The sequence below is a fragment of the Antechinus flavipes genome, chromosome 2, assembly GCF_016432865.1.
Source record: "Antechinus flavipes isolate AdamAnt ecotype Samford, QLD, Australia chromosome 2, AdamAnt_v2, whole genome shotgun sequence".
NCBI classification, from domain to species: Eukaryota; Metazoa; Chordata; class Mammalia; order Dasyuromorphia; family Dasyuridae; genus Antechinus; species Antechinus flavipes.
This window is the reverse complement of record NC_067399.1, coordinates 320,319,083-320,336,379: the sequence shown is the minus strand read 5'-3', so window position 1 is coordinate 320,336,379 and position 17,297 is coordinate 320,319,083. Positions and strand designations below refer to the sequence as shown.

Sequence of the window (17,297 nt, the reverse complement as noted above, 5' to 3'; positions counted from 1 at the left end):
CTGAATAAGTTATGGTATATAAAGGTAATGGAATATTATTTCTCTATAACAAATGATGACCAAGCTGATTTTAGAAAAGCCTGAGAAGACTTACAAGAACTGATGCTGAATGACATGAGCAGAACCAGGAGAACATTGTTTATGGTAACAATACGATTATGTGATGATCGACTGTGATGGACTTGGTTTTTCTCAACAATGTGGTGATTCAAGACAATTCCAACAGACCTGGGATGGAAAAGGCCAATCACATCCAAAAAGAGGACTATGAAGACAATATGGAATGAAGCACAGCATTTTCACCTTTTAGCTTGTTTGTTTGATTGCACATATTTAACCTATATCAATTTGCTTGCTGTCTTGAGGGAAGAGGTAAGTCAGGGAAGGAGAAAAATTTAGAACACAAAGTCTTATAAAAAAATGAATGTTGAAAAGCATCTTTACATGAGATTTACATGAACTGATACTGAGTAAAATAAGCAGAACCAGAAATACATTGTACATAGTAACAGCAAGACTGTGCAGAAAGATTTGGTTCTTCCCAGTGATTCAGTGATCCAAGGCAACCCCAATAAACTTTGGATAGAAAATGCCATCTGCACCCAGAAAGAGAACTATGGAGACTGAATGTAAATCAATACATGCTATGTTCACTTCTTTTTTCTCTCCTGTGGTTTTTCCTTTATGTTCTGATTTTTCTCTCTCAGCATGATTCATAGAGAAATGTGTATTTTAAAAAAAATACATACAAAACCAGAAAATAAATAAATATAATACTTAAAAAAAAAAAAAGAAGAAAGAAAGAAAAGTATCTTTACATGTATTTGGAAAAATAAAGTACTACTGGGGGAAAAAAAAGAAATTATGTATGAAGGAGGATTCTGAATATATAAGCTTTCTGTTTTAGTAAAAACTCAATCATAGATTGCTTTTGATGAAAGTGTCATGGCTAATAAACAAGTCATGTCATAGGAGGATCAAGTTTTAAGAGAGAAAAACCTTGATTCAAATCCTTTTCTGATCCTTACTTCAGCTTCTAAGTTTCAGATGGCTCTCTAAGACAACAAAAAAAATAGCTAGCATTTTTAAGCACTTACAATATGTCAGGCCCTTTGCTAATTGCTTTTCCACAAACATTATCTCATTTGATCCTCACAATAACCTGAGAAGGTAGTTGCTACTACTGTCCCCATTTTGCAGCTGAGGAAACTGAGGCAAACAGGTTAAGTGATTTGTCCAAGGTCACACAGGTAGCAAGTGTCTCAGACTAGAATCTTACTTCAGGCCCAGTGCTCTATCCACAGTGCCACCAGCCATCTGTAGATGGCCCTTCTACAAAAGCAAAGACAAAGCTCTCATTGATCCTAGTAATGGTCTTAACCTAGAGAGTCTACAGACTGTCTTCTGAAGATAGCTAAATTCATAGAAACTCTTCACAAAGGTAGCCAAAACAGTGATTTTTTTGTCACAGTTACTTGTGATCTAAAAAATATTGCAGAGCTCAGACCTGTTTTGATGTAGGGAGTATTCGCACCATATACATGAGTATATATATATATATATATATACACACACACATACATGCATATATACAAAAGTGCATACACATATATACACACTTCACAAAATCTGTGATCTTGCTTATGTACACCCTTCTCACTGAAGCAGATCAAAAAACCTCTGAGGAGCTTGACATTATACAGTTTCAAAAAATTCTGAGGGAGGTGGAAAAAGAAAGAAAACTATCACCTGTAGCCAAATCTGGTAGTGGAAAAATTTCCAAGAATATTACCCAGGCGCTCATTCAGCACTATAATACTTACAAAGTATTATAAATATTTCTTTCAATGAACTTTGAGAAATTTGTTAAAACAAGTAATTTAATTTTCTGTTATAATCAGAAAAATATAAAAATGAATCATTGGCTTAAAGCATGATTTTATATATATATACTTTATAAAAATGAAATAAAGATTTATCTGAGATGCAAAAGACGATATTTTCTTAGGTAGACTGACTCTACTTAGTGGTTTAAACCAACTTAATTTAAATAACTTTCATATTCAACCATTTCCTTTTTACTCAATTTCTGATTTCTACATAAAAGCACACTTATCAACTAAGAAAAGATGTTATATCATCAGAATACATCTTTTTTTTTTTCACCAGAAGCCAATATTTTTTTTTATCTACTTACAGCCTTGAATATTCCACCATGTGATCAATGATACACATGCATAAAATAGCTAGTTGAAAACAGAGAAAAGTACAATTTTCAACCACACTCACATGCAAAGTTAAATGGATTTTGCACTTTGGCTTCACTAGCGCTAGATTCTAAATCACTGAATTAAACAGCCACAAACTAATAATTAAAGTAACTAGTATCTATATGACCCTTTCAACAGTTTGCAAAGTAATTTATATATGTTATTTGGTCCTCACAACAATCCTGTGTGGTAAATGCTATTATTATTCCCCTTTTACAAATTAGGAAACTGAGGCTGATGTTAAATGACTTATCCAGGATCGTACACAACTATTATATGAATATGGACATATTTGAACCTCATCTACCCTTTAATATTCCCCTACTGAATGGTCAGAAATTATTTTTGCCTATCTCTCTCTCTCTAGCACTTATCAGAACGTTTGGAACATGGTAGGCACTTAAATGCAATGCTGACAATCTGGAGGATTAACGTACCAATTTAGGTTTTTCTACAATGCCCCAACATTTCTTATAATTAGAAAAATGGGAGAAAAACAATAAACAACTCTAAAAAGATTGGTCCTACTAATGCATTGTTGGTGGAGTTGTGAACGAATCCAACCATTCTGGAGAGCAATCTGGAATTATGCCCAAAAAATTATCAAATTGTGCATACCCTTTGATCCAGCAGTATTTCTATTGGGCTTATATCCCAAAGAAATACTAAAGAAGGGAAAGGGACCTGTATGTGCCAAAATGTTTGTAGCAGCCCTATTTGTAGTGGCTAGAAACTGGAAAATGAATGGATGCCCATCAATTGGAGAATGGCTGGGTAAATTGTGGTATATGAATGTTATGGAATATTATTGTTCTGTAAGAAATGACCAGCAGGATGAATACAGAGAGGACTGGCGAGACTTACATGAACTGATGCTAAGTGAAATGAGCAGAACCAGGAGATCATTATACACTTCGACAACGATATTGTATGAGGATATATTTTGATGGAAGTGGATTTCTTTGACAAAGAGACCTAACTGAGTTTCAATTGATAAATGACGGACAAAAGCAGCTACACCCAAAGAAAGAACACTGGGAAACGAATGTGAACTATCTGCATTTTTGTTTTTCTTCCGGGTTATTTATACCTTCTGAATCCAATTCTCCCTATGCAACAAGAGAACTGTTCGGTTCTGCAAACATATATTGTATCTAGGATATACTGCAACATATCCAACATATAAAGGACTGCTTGCCATCTAGGGGAGGGGGTGGAGGGAGGGAGGGGAAAAAAAATCGGAAGAGAAACGAGTGCAAGGGATAATGTTGTAAAAAAAAAAAAAAAAATTACCCTGGCATGGAGTCTGTCAATATAAAGTAATTATTAAATAAAAATTAAAAAAAAAAAAAGATTGGTCCTTCACAAGTCTAACATCCAGAATACAATATTCAGTTGCAAACCATATGCCAAATGATTTATCTCTCCAATAAGAGAAATAGTAATATTAATAGGCTATTAAATGGCAAATATATTTAGGTTAGTAAATCTCCTATGAACACTAATGTTTTAGAATCAGAGTTGGAAATGTGCCTAGTGCATAATAGGCATATAATAAATGTATCTTCAATTGAATTGATAAGAGGAATACAGTAAAAGTATGCTGGATACACAATGCATTAAAAGCATCCTCCAAGAGCCATCTGCACCCAGAAAGAGGCCTGTGGGAACTGGGAATCACAAAATATTAGTTTCACTTTTTTATCGTTGTTATTTGCTTCCATTTTGGGGTTTTTTTGTCATTTTTTCCCTATTTGATCTGATTTTTCTTGTGCAACATAATTGTGGAACTATATATAGAGGAATTGCACATGTTTAACATATATTGGATTATTTGCCCGCTAGGGAAAGGATGGGGGAAGGAAGGGAGAAAAAAAATTTTGGAACACAGGGTTTTGCAGGGGTAAATGTTGAAAAGTATGTATATATTTTAAAAATAAAAAGCTTTATAAAAAAAAAATCAAAAACAACAACAACAACAACAAAAAAAAAAAAAAAAAAAAAAAAAAAAAAAAAAAAACCATCCTCTGAGGCAGATAGGTGGTGCAATGAATGGATAGAGCACCAGCCCTAAAGTCAGGAAGACTGAGTTCAAATCTAGCCTCAGACTTAACACTTCCTAGCTGTATGATCCAGGCAACTCACTTAACCCCAATTGCCTCAGAAAAAAAAAAAAAAAACAGTAGCCAAAACACTAAATTTAAATTGGACCACCTAGATTCAAATCCTTTTTCTCTCACTTGCTCCCATGTGCAACATCTATCCTCCTTGAATTCAGTTTCCTTGTCTACAAATAAAATAAGAGGGCTGAATTCTAAGGTCTTTTTGTCACTAAATTTATAATTGGATTATCTGTTTAAATGTTTTTTTAAAACTTTACAAATCATGTGAAACTGGGTTAGCTCTTATAGCTAACCAGCCATGTGCCCACTAAGCTCCATACATTCCTTGAACTGCAGTTCACTAAACAGTCACTAAGCATCTTCTACGTGCCAGATACTGTACTAAGCAAGAGAAAAAACAGTCCCTGTTCTCACAAATGGGGGAAGACATGAAAATTACTATGTAAAATCATTTGTACATAAAGATGTAAAATATATAAAAACCAAAATAGGATAAATTGAAGACAGCCAAGAGAAGAAGTATTAACATTAAGGGAAATAGGATCATGTCTAAGTGAAGGGGCAGGTCAATTCTCAGAGAGCCTCCACAGCTGTGAATCATAACTTGCAAAGCAGCTTTCACAGATATTCCTTGTGGATTGGGAATGAAATAAATTGAAGGTAGAGAGAAAAGGAGAGAGGTCAGACAACGCAACTGCCTCTCGATCTACTTGTATCATCATCATCCTCTCACATGAAGAGATCCATTCTATAGATCTGAGTTAAACTTCCAGCAGCCACTGGCAGGTGGCTCCTGTATCACAACAGGGAAAGTCTTCTTTTAGAAAGTGAGATTTTAATTGAGATTTGAAGGAAATCAGGAAGGCTGGGAGACAGTGAGAAGGCATGGAAGGCAGCAAGTGAAAATGCAGTCAGAAGATTGAATGCCTTGTTCAAGGCACAGAAAGGAAGCCTGTGTATCAGAGTACTTTGGAAGGAAGGAAGAAAGATGTAAAAGATTGGAAAAACAAGGGGAGCCCAAGGTATTGAAACGTTTTGAAAACCAGAGGATTTTCTATTTGTTGCTAGAGGTGACAGGGAGTCCCTGGAGTTGATTGAATTGGAAGGCTAAAAAGGAGAGCATGGTCAGACTTCACCTTTAGGAATACTAATGTGATAGCTGAGCAGAGGATAAATTGGAGTAGGAAGAGACTGGAAGCAGAGAAACCAACAATCAGGCTACGGCCCAGACATGGACCAGGTGATAAGAGGCTGGACCACGTGATAAGAGCCTACACCAGTGTGGTGGTCAGACAAGCAAGGTATATATAATAGAAGTTACAAAGGTAATATCCACAGACTTTGTCAACACATTTGGGATATGGGAAGTAACAATGAAGAGTTAAAGATATCACCAATATTGTAGGTCTGGAGGGATGGTGGTGCCCTCAAAAGTAATAGGAAAATTTAGAAGGGGGGAATGTTTGAAGAGAAAAATAACAAGTTCAACTGTGGACATCCAGTTGGAGATTCAAGACTGGAAAGTTTAAAGATGTGGCTAAGTCTGAAAATCATCACATAGAGATGATCATTAAATCCATGGGAGCTCACCACATGAAGTAGTGTAGGTGGAAGGAAAGGGGGCCTAAGAAATATCCTTTTTTATCAGGTATAACCTGGATGAAGAGTGAATAAAGGAGATTGAGAAGTAACAGTTCAGATAGGTAAAAGAACCAAGAAAAAATAGCATATCACAAAAACCTAAACAGAAAAGAGTACCAAGGAGGAAAGGGTGCTCATCAGTAACAAAGGCTGTAGAGAAATCAAGGATGAAGCCTGAGAAAGTCATTAGGACTCATTTTATTTAAATGAAGCTAAAGAGTAGAGAGTTAAAGAAAGTGATGTTGTTGATGCCTTTTCAAAGAGTTTAGCTACAAAAAGTAAGACAATAAAACGATGGCTAATAAGAGTTTCATGGATCAAGTGAGGATTTTTTGAGGATTGTGGAGATATGGACATGTTTGAAGGCAGCAAGTAGCTGTGGCAACAGAGTAGATTAATGAAAGAATAAGGATCTAAGAGGGGCAAGCTCCAATAGGATCACTCATGCATGTAGACAGTCTTACCTTGGCAAGAAGAAATCAACTCTTCATGTGAAATGGGACACACACCTGAGTGATGATGGAGGGGTAGGGCAGCAGAAAAGGGAGCTCTCAGCAAATGGCCGAAATGTTTTTAAGTGAAATATGAGACAAGGTTCTCGAGTGAGAATGTAAGGGGAAGAAAGCAGGACTTGGGAAGTCTGAGGAAGTATATCTCCTGTCTATTTACCCAATGATCTTCCCCTCTATCAAAACTAGAAAATATTTATACTTATTGATAATTAACACTTTAATGTTGCAGTTCTCAAACCTTCTGGTTTTAGAAACTCTTTGCACATTTAAAAATTATTAAAGACCTTTAATGTGTGTTATGTCTATAAATATTTATTATATTATCAATTAAAGCCCATGAATATTATAATAAAGATACCTTTGACCTCATGGATTGTCTGAAAGGATTGCGGAAACATTCAATGGTCCCTGGACCACATTTGAAGAATCATGATGCAACTATTTCAGTCCATATGATCCTCAACCAGACATTTGTGGAGTAAGCCTTATCTTTAGTTAAGGAATGAAAAGCTTTAGCCTCCACTGCAGGAATTTCAAACATGAGCTAACAGGTGCATAGATACGAAACGAAGCGTCAAAGAGCATGTGCTTACAGGTCATGAGATCACAGATTTAGAACTTTTCTAGCCTTGAAAACACCTGGTCCCAGTGCTTCAATTTACAGATAAGGAAACTGAGATCCAGTGATGGAAAATGACTTGCCCACAATCACAGAGGCATGGGAATCCTGACTCCACATCCTATTCTCTTTTCTGTCTCAGGCAAGCAACCTCATAGATAATTGTGAGAAGAATATCAACATCTATCTATTCACCACTATTTCTTCTATGACAACATATTAATTTTATCTAGTCAGGCCTCATCAGATTATAGATAAAGGAACAGGATATAAATATACATCCCACTACTGAAGTCTCTGATATAACTGGAATGTGCTATAAAGGTGACTCTGGATTCTCAAAGATGATGCCAGAGGAAGGTAAACTCCGGTTTAAGAATATGGGCCCAATGAATTTGTTTCTCCAGGTCCTCAGGTGGTTAATTTTTTACCTCAATTCTTTTTTTTTTTCCTGAGGCAATTGGGGTTAAGTGACTTGCTCAGGATCACACAGTTCAGCTAGGAAGTACTAAGTGTCTGAGACCAGATTTGAACTCAGACTGACTTCAGGATTACCCACTACACTACCTACTTGCCCCCAACCTCAATTCTCAAAAACTGTCTAAGTTACAGAAGGGTTGAAAACTGGGAAAAATCAGGGAAATTATAGATCATATGTAAAGTGCTTTGCAAACCTCAAGTGCTCTATAAATGCTGGTTATTATTATTATTAAAGCATATGGCTGTGAACAAACACATACTCTCACACAACCCACCCAATTATCAATGGCTGAGGACAGGATAAAGGGGGAAAAAAAGACCCTTAAAACATTTGGGCCAGCCTGGAAAGAAAACCTGATTTAATTCCTTGGATACACAGAAAGGTAGAATAACTAGGGAGCCTGAACCAACTAATATCAGGCCTAAAGTCCAGAAGCTACTAGGAAAAGTAATGAACATAACCAAGCTTCTTCCAGAAGTTGGAATCCATCCTGTCTTAAAAAAGATCTGCCCAGCAGATTCATTTTCTTCTCTGCCAAAGCAGAAATGCAAAATCTTCCCTTTACTCTCTTTACATATCTTAATCCCTTTCACTGTTCCCAAACTGCGCGTTTCAATATAATTGACAAATTTTTTTTTCTTGGCATTTAATGACATTTTTTTAACCATAACTATTATCTGACATCCTGGAATCATAGTCTTCATCTACTACTATCCTTCTGGTAATTAAACCTGTAACATCAAAGCATTTTTTACAAATGCATTCCCAGTATTTAGAACAGAGTAAAGATACTTGTAGAATCAGATAAGAGGAAACCAAAAAGAAAAAAAAAATTTCACAGGAAAACTATTTCCTCACTATTTCATTTTTAACTAAGAAATATCTCTGGGACTTAATGTCCTCATCTACAAAATGGATTGAACTACCTTTATGGTTTTCTTCTCGTTTTAATATAGGAAAGTTCAGAATTTTGCAGGACACAAAATCTGTCAGGCATATCTTCCAAGTACATCATAAAAGCTAAATTAATGCATTTGTTCCAAACACAACAAAAGCAGCATGGAGTCCCGCGTGAACTCCACTAAACAATATACATGTTATCATATATCTAACATATACATATGTATTTAAAGGTCATAACCAAAAGATATTTTTTCTGCTCCAGAGATTCCCATAGTAAACTAGAAACCAACGGCAGAAAATGTTAATTCAAAGTACATGAGTTTCTAGTACATAATTTTGTGAAAATTTTGTTTCATGGGTAGAAAGAAAACAGAGAAAATGAATCAGAAAGTATTATAACAGGCTTATCTATTAAACAGAATATGAAAGCATATTAAACTCCATTTTTCAAAGCTTTTAACTAAATAATCTTTAATAAGAGATACGAAGTCTTATGGCAGAAAGAAAAGTTTTTCCAAGGTTTGAAAATCACTATTTAATCAATTACAGATTAACAAAGCTCACTGTAAAATTAAGTAGAAAATCAAAGTTGTTCATAAATAAGTATAATTGATTTAGGGATGAATACTGTCAAATGAATAAACTTACTAAAAGCAATAAAGTGATCAATCCAATCCTTACTATATACAGAAAAAGAAAATCTGAAGAACAAACTTCCACATATTTAACTCAGAGTTTCCATTTTTCTATCTTTTGTTTAGAGATATAAATCTGCTATATAACTACACCAATTGTATACTGACAACCACTCTAGTAATATCTAGTATTACTTAATATGAAGAATCAAGTGCCTAAGGCACTTAATCATATACTATTTATAAAAATCTATTATAATTAGGAAATAAATCTGCTTTGTGAGAAAAGATGCTGTGCTGAGACAATCAACAATGAATTAACTACATAGTTTGTAGCCTTCTTTGGGGAAAAAATTATATATACATATATAGAGATTTTATATATGTATGTATGTATACAAATACACACATACTGAACATATACACATTGAACTCAGAATGCTGAAAATAATTTCTAAGGAGGTGGAGAAAAAACCAAATGCTCCTGCTAGATGCACAAATACTATCTTCTAATTTCATAAAGCATTAAGGAGCATGCAATCAAGATCTCTCATAAAGGTTTTGATGAGAGCACTATGCAAAGAAAAATATTCTTTCCCTTTTCAGCATTTCTTAAAGGGGTTAAATACCATGGAGGGTAGATACTTTTAAATCACTTTAAATACTTTGCAAGGCACATCACATCCAGGTATTCTTAAAAGGAAACTGACTGAAACAAGTGTCCTCCACTTAGTAAAACATTTATTTTGTTAAGATTCCACTATCCCAGGTTGAAGTTGCAAGCATGTAATTATATAAAACACTGTTCCTTCTCCCTATAAAGTTAGGAAACCTCTCTCACACAATAAAAATATGACCTGTTCTTTAAGGAAAAAAAAAATTATGTTTATATTATTACTTCTTTTGAAAGTAATAATGTTAAGAACATGGCACAAGCCTCAAGCAATTTAAAACAGTGAAAAACATCTTTTTTTCTGTTATTTTCATTGAAGCAATGATGATCCCTTTAAAATATATCCTATTTAGTTCCTACTTATTTTGTTCTATGAAAAATGTTCCCAAACCAGTTCATTTCAATAATCCATGGACAACTATTAGTAATTTACTGTGAATAAGTTATTATATGCTCAAATTTTCTTATAGACAATTTCACAGATAGTACAAGAGTAAGAAAGAACAAAAGAAAGGGTACATGTGAAGCAAAAGTTGGAATCATCTTTGAAAAAGAAGGATTCATCTCTTCTGTTCAAACTTAAGTTTCCATCCCAAAGATTCCCAATATTTAAAAGGAACAACAAAAAAAAAGATTAACAGACTCAACACCAAAGAAATGAAATCAAAAGTCAAGAAGCAATTCTGTGAAAAGTTAACTAAAATAAGTTTTATGTTTTGGACATGTGGAGCTAGAAGTGTCCAGGTAACATAAATGGAGAGGTAGATTTCCAATAGAGTCCAGAAAAGAAGTGAAAACTAAGATATAAAACTCTGTCATTTACACAGAGATAACTGAAAGCACAAGAATAGCTAGATAGTGGGAAGAGGACATGATACAATGAAAAGAACGCTGGATTTGTAGTCAGGCTTTGTTATTTACCACCTGTGTGGCCTTAGGTAGTCACTTAAGCCATCAGCTGTAAAATGAGGAGGCTAAATTAAATGACTTGCAGTACCTTCCAGTTTTAAATCTAAGATTATGATAAACTAGCAAAAAAATTTTTAAAACCCTAATGACCTTAGGCCTCATTAAGAGAAGCAGCATAATAATCATGACTACAGAGGCTGTGCTCCCTTCTGGGGAAAACAGTGTGTTCAATCCTGTGCACCACATTTAAAGAAGGCAGAACTAGCAACAATGGATGAAAAGTTCCAAAACAGCTGGCTTAAGTTTGATGTATAGGAAAGTTTTCTACAGATTATAGTTCTCCAATATGAACTAGTCTGACTTGGAAAGTAAGAAGTTCTCTCTGGAACTCTTCAAACAAAGGCTAAATCACCATAAGCTTCCAATGCTTCCCCCAAAAAAGTTACCTTTAAAAATTTTATATCCCTGTTACTCCCTCTCAATAGCATGTTAGCTTAAAGCAAGGTCTTGTTTCAGACTGTGATTATCAGACTGAAATCCTTCAGGACCGGGGCTGTCTTCTGCCGTTCTTTGAACCCTTAGCTCTTAAAAGAGTACACTACATGTAACAGACATTTAATAAATGTTGCCTGACTACTGAAAGGTTGAAAATGCCACAGCTTTTGTTGGAGGATTTGTTTTAATAGCTGGTTAATAACACAGAGTGTGCCATGTTAAAGTAGGATTTACAAATTTCTATAATCTAGTCTCTTTTTAAGTGTGCCACTTCACCCACTTTAAGATCCTACCTTGAGAGTAAGAATACAAAGATAGTCTCCTTCTCAATTCCCTACTCACTAGACTTAAATTTACAATTCTCGAACAGTTTTAACAATTCTCTTGTAGGGTCTGTGACTCTTCATCTTTTTAATCCTTCTCCCAGCTTCAGCTACTTTTTCCTTCTTCCTTAGCCCCCAGTATCCTTATTCTTCCTTCCACTTAAAGATAATCTTTCCTTCCTCCCAGACCTCTTTCCAGAGCTGGCCCTGGTTCACTTAAGTTACTTAGGTTGTCCTCAAAGTAGAAAGCCGTTTTTATTACTAAGTTCCTTCCTCTTTTGGCCATCTTAGATCCTTGCCAATGCCCCCACGGTCAATTCCTCAGCTCTGTTTCTCCCAGACAAACCTCGGTGGCTGCCGCTCCCTCTCAGAGAACTTCCTTTGCTCACTAGCCCCAGCAGCTCCCTTTGACCCTATTCCAATCAACTTCTCTGGATCCAGAGGGAAACTCCCAAGCCCTTCCAGCCACCTGACCCATCTCCTTAACTTTCCCTGAAGCACACTTAACACCAAGCCCTGGGTTTCCCCAGATTCACCATTCTCTGAGGCACAAAGCGGCTCCTCCGCGCCAACCCTGAACCCACCCCACCCTCCCGTACCCCTCATTCCCAGCAGGTCAGGTTACTCCCCAGGTCCCCAGACCCTGAGTTCTCCCACTTTTCCATTATTTTCCTACCCCCACATCACCACCCATTTCCACCTGTGTCTTCCTCCTCAAACCCGAGACTTGGCCCGTGACCAGCCCCAAATCCATTCCTTCTCCTCCCTCCTTCAGACCCGGCTGCGGCCCAAGGCCCTTTTCCTTCATACTCAGACTGCTCACCATGCTTCCCCCTAGCACCCAAACGGCTCCCCCTTTCCTCAGGCTTTCCCCTTCCTTCCAAATGGTCGCCCTTTTGCCCTAGGATTCCCCCACCCCGTCCCGTCTCTCACCAGCATCGCAACTGCTCCCCCTTCTCCCCAAGTTTCTCTTGCCCTGCAGTCAAGATGCTCCCCTAGACTATGAGAAGCTAAACACCCTCCTCTTTTCCCCAGGCTCTCCCCACCCCAGAATTTCCGCTCGCCTTGAGGCAGAAGTCCTCCCCTAGATCTAAATAGCCTCCCCTCCCCCAAAACTGAGCTGTCCCCACCTTTTCTCACCCTTCCTCCGAGCTGCTCTCCCACACCCCATTATCCCCTTCCCCAAATTTGAACAGTTCCCCATGCTACCTCTTATTCAAATGTAAACTGTTCTCCCTCTTCCCACTCTCTCCCCCAAACCCGAAATGCTCCCCAAGCTACCTATCTCCAACTTGTACTGCTCCCCTTATCTTCAAAACCTGAACTACTCTACAAGCCATCTCTCCCTCAAGCCGGAACTGCTCCCCTTCTTCCCTCTCCCCCACTCTAGAACTGCTCCCCATGCTACCTCTCCACAACCTGACTTGTTCTCTCTTCCCAAGATACCTCCTCTCCCAAAGCCAAACTCCTCCCCTATACCTGAACCGCTCCCCTCCCCCTGACCTGTGAACTGCTCCCAGTTTCCGCCCCAATCCCCCCCAGCCGACCTCAACTGCTCTCCCCCTTATATACCCACTCCAAGCAGCCCTCCTCACTCCTCCTCCCCCAGACTTGCCTGCGCCCGATCCCCCCGGGGTTCTTCCCCCGCCCCCAGTCTGGGCCGCCCCGCTCCCCCCCCCCCAAGCCGGCACTCTGGGTGCCCCGTCCTTCCTCTGCGTCCCTGGGAATCCCCCCCACCCCCGACTCACACCCGGGACATGGCCCGCGCCGCCTCTGCCCCCGCTCCACTCTGCACCCGCCAGCGCCTGCAGCTCCGGCCGCGGGGCCGTGGTCCCTGAACCAGTCGAGCTGGAGGAGAGGGCGCGCCCCCGGCCGCCCCCAACCTCCCCCAGCCTCCCCCGCCCGCCGAGGCAGAGGCAGCGCGAGAGCCAAGCGAGCGCCAAGCTCGAACCCCCGCCCCCCTCGGCCCGGGCACCCCGCCTCGGGCTCCGGGCCGCCCGGCCCGCAGGCTCTCACTCACCTGCCGCCGCCCGAGTCCAACTCCAGTGCCGCCGCCTGCCTCTTCCTCCGCCGCCAGTAGCCACCAAGCGCCACCGCCTCCCCCATGACAACAGGCCCACCCGTTTCCATACTCTGGGATCAGTCATTGGTTATTGTAGGGACAGCTCTCGGCTTCGGTTGGTAGCAAGGGCCCGCCTGTCACGGCAAACTCCCCGCCCCCTTTTGGAGACCTGGTATTCGCCCCAGCCTAGACCTGCAGCGCCCTCCCCCGAGTTTCAGCTGTAATTGGCTAAAGGAATGGAGTCTTCGAAAATGATAATAGGCTGCAGAAACTGCCAGTTTAGTCATCTGGCAGGGAACGAGTCCGCCAAGGGTGGTTAGAGCCTAAGTAGTTTGGTTGCACTATAGAGAAGCGAAGAGGAGACCGGGTTCTGAGTTTCGGGTAGGATCGGGAGGTTAACTCAACTACTCTTGAACTTCATTCCCTTTCTACAGTTTCGAATAGAAACTCATTCATCCCAGCTTCCACGTAGGCATGGTATTGGCAGAACGCCAAAGGTTTATGAAATAGATCTAAAATGTCATGCGCACAAATGTAGTGTGCGTCTGTCAGTCAATCAACAAGCATTTACTAATCGCCTACTGTGTGCCAGGCTTTGTGCTAAATGCTGAGGGTATAAAGAAAAGCAAAAACCGTTCTGCTCTCAAGGAACTCACAGTCCCCAAAGAGCTGAGGGAGGAGACGCGACACGAAAACCTGCAAATCCAGCGCCGAAGTGTCCCAAAAGTCTTGGTGCCGTTTTAAACTTTAATCACTGCAATATTCTCTACTTGCAAGGTAAATTGGAGATAATCTCCGAGGGAACGCAGTAAGATTATGGGGCACTGAGAAAGGTTTCTTGCAAAAGGTGGAATTTTAGCTGAAACATGAAGTCGGGAAGGGGATGAGAGTAGGGAGAGACATCCAGGTCTGAGGGACTGTCAGTGAAAAATGCTAGCAGTCAAGAGATGGAGTGTCGTGTGCAAGGGGACACCTAGGAGGCCGCTGTCACTGGGACTAGATCCGTGGTGGGAGGGAAGGAGGAAGGGATTGGAAAGGTAAGAAAGTGCCAGGTTATCTCCTGAGGTCTCCAAAGCGCTGAAATTAACCTGGCTTCTCCAGAGTGCTTCTGCCTGAATGTTCAATAAGCACAAATTGGCTGAACAAAACCCAGCACGCCTCGGTTGCAAGTCTAAACATTTCTGTACTAGAGAAGTGGCCTGTTAGCATTTCCCCCCCACATCAAAACCTACAACCGGTTGCCTTCTCTAAAGTGAGTAGGCAAGTTATTAACTAGTTTAGATTAAATGGGCCACGCTTTTCCCTTGTCATATCTTGATAATTAGACCATTCCCTACAAACTTGCTTCTTCCTGTTCAGCAATTCTCCTACTGCTCTATTAGGTATGTGTTAGACTTAAATAGCTAGACTTTCCTCCCCAAAACTTCTCTATCTAAGCTACATTAGTGCCATTGAATGAAATGGCGGGGGTGGTTTTTTCCGAGGCATTATACACAAGAAAGAATGATTGCATTTTTAAAAATTCACTCAGTGTTTAAATCACAATAGATTTTTTTTTAATTAGCTGTTGCTACCAAAAAACTGTACTTCTTGAATTATGTTCATTATCTTTAGTTTTTCAAAGTTGTTTCTGTTATAATGTTCAACCAGTTTTAGATGGGGGGAGGGGGTGTTCTGTTTGGGTTGTATGTTTGGTTGATTTTGAGGGGGGGGGGGGTTCACCAGTCAGGAGAAGTGATTATAAGGTCCTGTCTGATGTATGTCAAAATTAGGTTCAGTGTCATTGCATTGTTGAGTCCGTTGATGTGCAGAACTAATTTTTTCTCTCTTTTTTATTCTTTATCATAAAAAATAGCTCTGAGTGAGGGAGGGAGATTTTGGAAAGCAAATGTGATGTAAAAAAGAAAGATGTTAATACATTTTTTAAAAATCTACATGCCTCAGACAACCCCCTAGGATTTAGCTACTAAATTATAAAGGGGTGGTAACTGCCTCCCCATTTTTGCCGGTTAAACTCCTACTCAATTCTTTAAAGACCAATTCAAAAGGCTTCCCAGATGTCCCATTTAATAATATTTTTACCCCTCAGAAAATTGCATATACTATTATGTATCATAGGTGTGTTGGTATTTTATCACTTTTCTACAGGGTAAGCTTCTTGAGGGAAGGAGTTTAACTTTATTTACCTTTCTATCCCTCCCTTCCCTCCTCTCCTCCCCCCCCCCCCAGTCCAGTCCAGGAACCTTCAGCACAAAGTAGTTACATAATAATCATTGATCACTTTACATCATAAGTTTTATTATTATTGTTGTTAAGGGTGTTGAGAATGGAAGGAACTTTAGAACACTCTTATAGTCATGAAAGGTTTAGATCATAAAGTTGGAATTATTTCCTTGATGAATCCTTGCTCTACTGAGAAGATGAGGAAATAGGGAGGCCCCTCTGAAGAGCCAAGGATCTTCTCCCTATAAAAGGGATCCTATTTCTTACATTTAAAGGATATTTCTTTCCTCCTCTCAGCCTGTCATCCATCTTCTTCTTTTCAAGCTCCCTTGTGTAAATGCAGAGAAATTCAACCACAAATTCATAAAGACCAAAAAGGTTTATCTGATACATTGTCCAGGGACCTTTATCAATCTGAGTACTGGGTTGTTTTTTCTAGTCTAATTTTAAATATTTTAAGTACTTCAGGAGATTCTTCTACCATTAATTATGCCTCATAGTTAAAGGGTGTTTTTCCTGATTGATTTCCTGAAATTTCTCTTTCCCTTTTCTTATCCCCACCTTCCAAGACAACACAACCCGGAAATAACCTCCAGATCATTTTAGTGACTCATAAGACTGTAAATGGAAAGTGTAGAAGCCAAAATAATTTCAGAGAAGTCTGAATCAGCTAGCTGAAGGGAAGAACAGATAATGACCACAGTAACATGGAAGGTAAGAGATAAGACAAACTACCTTAATGTTCCTACAAATAATCAGCAATGTTCTGAGATTGAGCTACAAACATAATTCTGGATTTAAAACCAGAACTGAGTGCAAATTCTAACTGTGTTTTCTATGTGACCCCAGACAAGTAAATCATTCACCCCTTTAGGCCTCAGTTTGTAAAATGAGGCAGTCGAACTCAGTTATCTCTAAATAAAATCTAGATCCATGACAAAGTGCCATTTTCAACATATCACTAGCACCTTTTTTCTATCTGGGTCTGCTAGTAAGCAGTACCTATCAATTTTGGAACAAGTTAAAAGGCAATTAATGTCCCAGGAGATAGGAAACAACAATATCATGAGAAGGCATTGCTATCATTATGATAGTTTTAATAATGATTTTCAAGCAGCAATAGTGACTAGACACCATTTAGAACATGGCATTAGATGTCATCCTTGCTGAAAAGACTCATTGTCTCTAATAAGGAGAGACAGACAATTTACATAAAAATGAGCTGGATCACTACTGTAAAGGTCAAATATTCACTTAGTTTCTTAATTTAAAAAAACCTGTCATTTAATGTTTTCACTCACATACTGGTCTAATCAACTTGCTTTTCCTCATTTAAGACAATTAAAAAAGAAGCTGAAAATGAACATGTGAGGATATTGATTGAAAAATAATAAAAAGAGGGAAAATGTGAGGTTGTAAGAAAGAAAA

At 38.8% G+C, this 17,297-nt stretch overlaps 1 protein-coding gene across 4 annotated transcripts in view; it reads right to left on the bottom strand.

Moving 5' to 3' along the window:
• NUMB (NUMB endocytic adaptor protein) overlaps positions 1-13,716 on the bottom strand; it is a 174,158-nt gene extending 160,442 nt beyond the window's left edge. For all 4 annotated transcript variants that reach the window (XM_051977648.1, XM_051977650.1, XM_051977649.1 and 1 more), the window contains exon 1: positions 13,605-13,716. The gene's annotated coding sequence lies outside the window, so the exon portion shown is untranslated. The remainder of the gene's footprint in view (positions 1-13,604) is intronic.
• Positions 13,717-17,297: the final 3,581 nt, after the last annotated feature.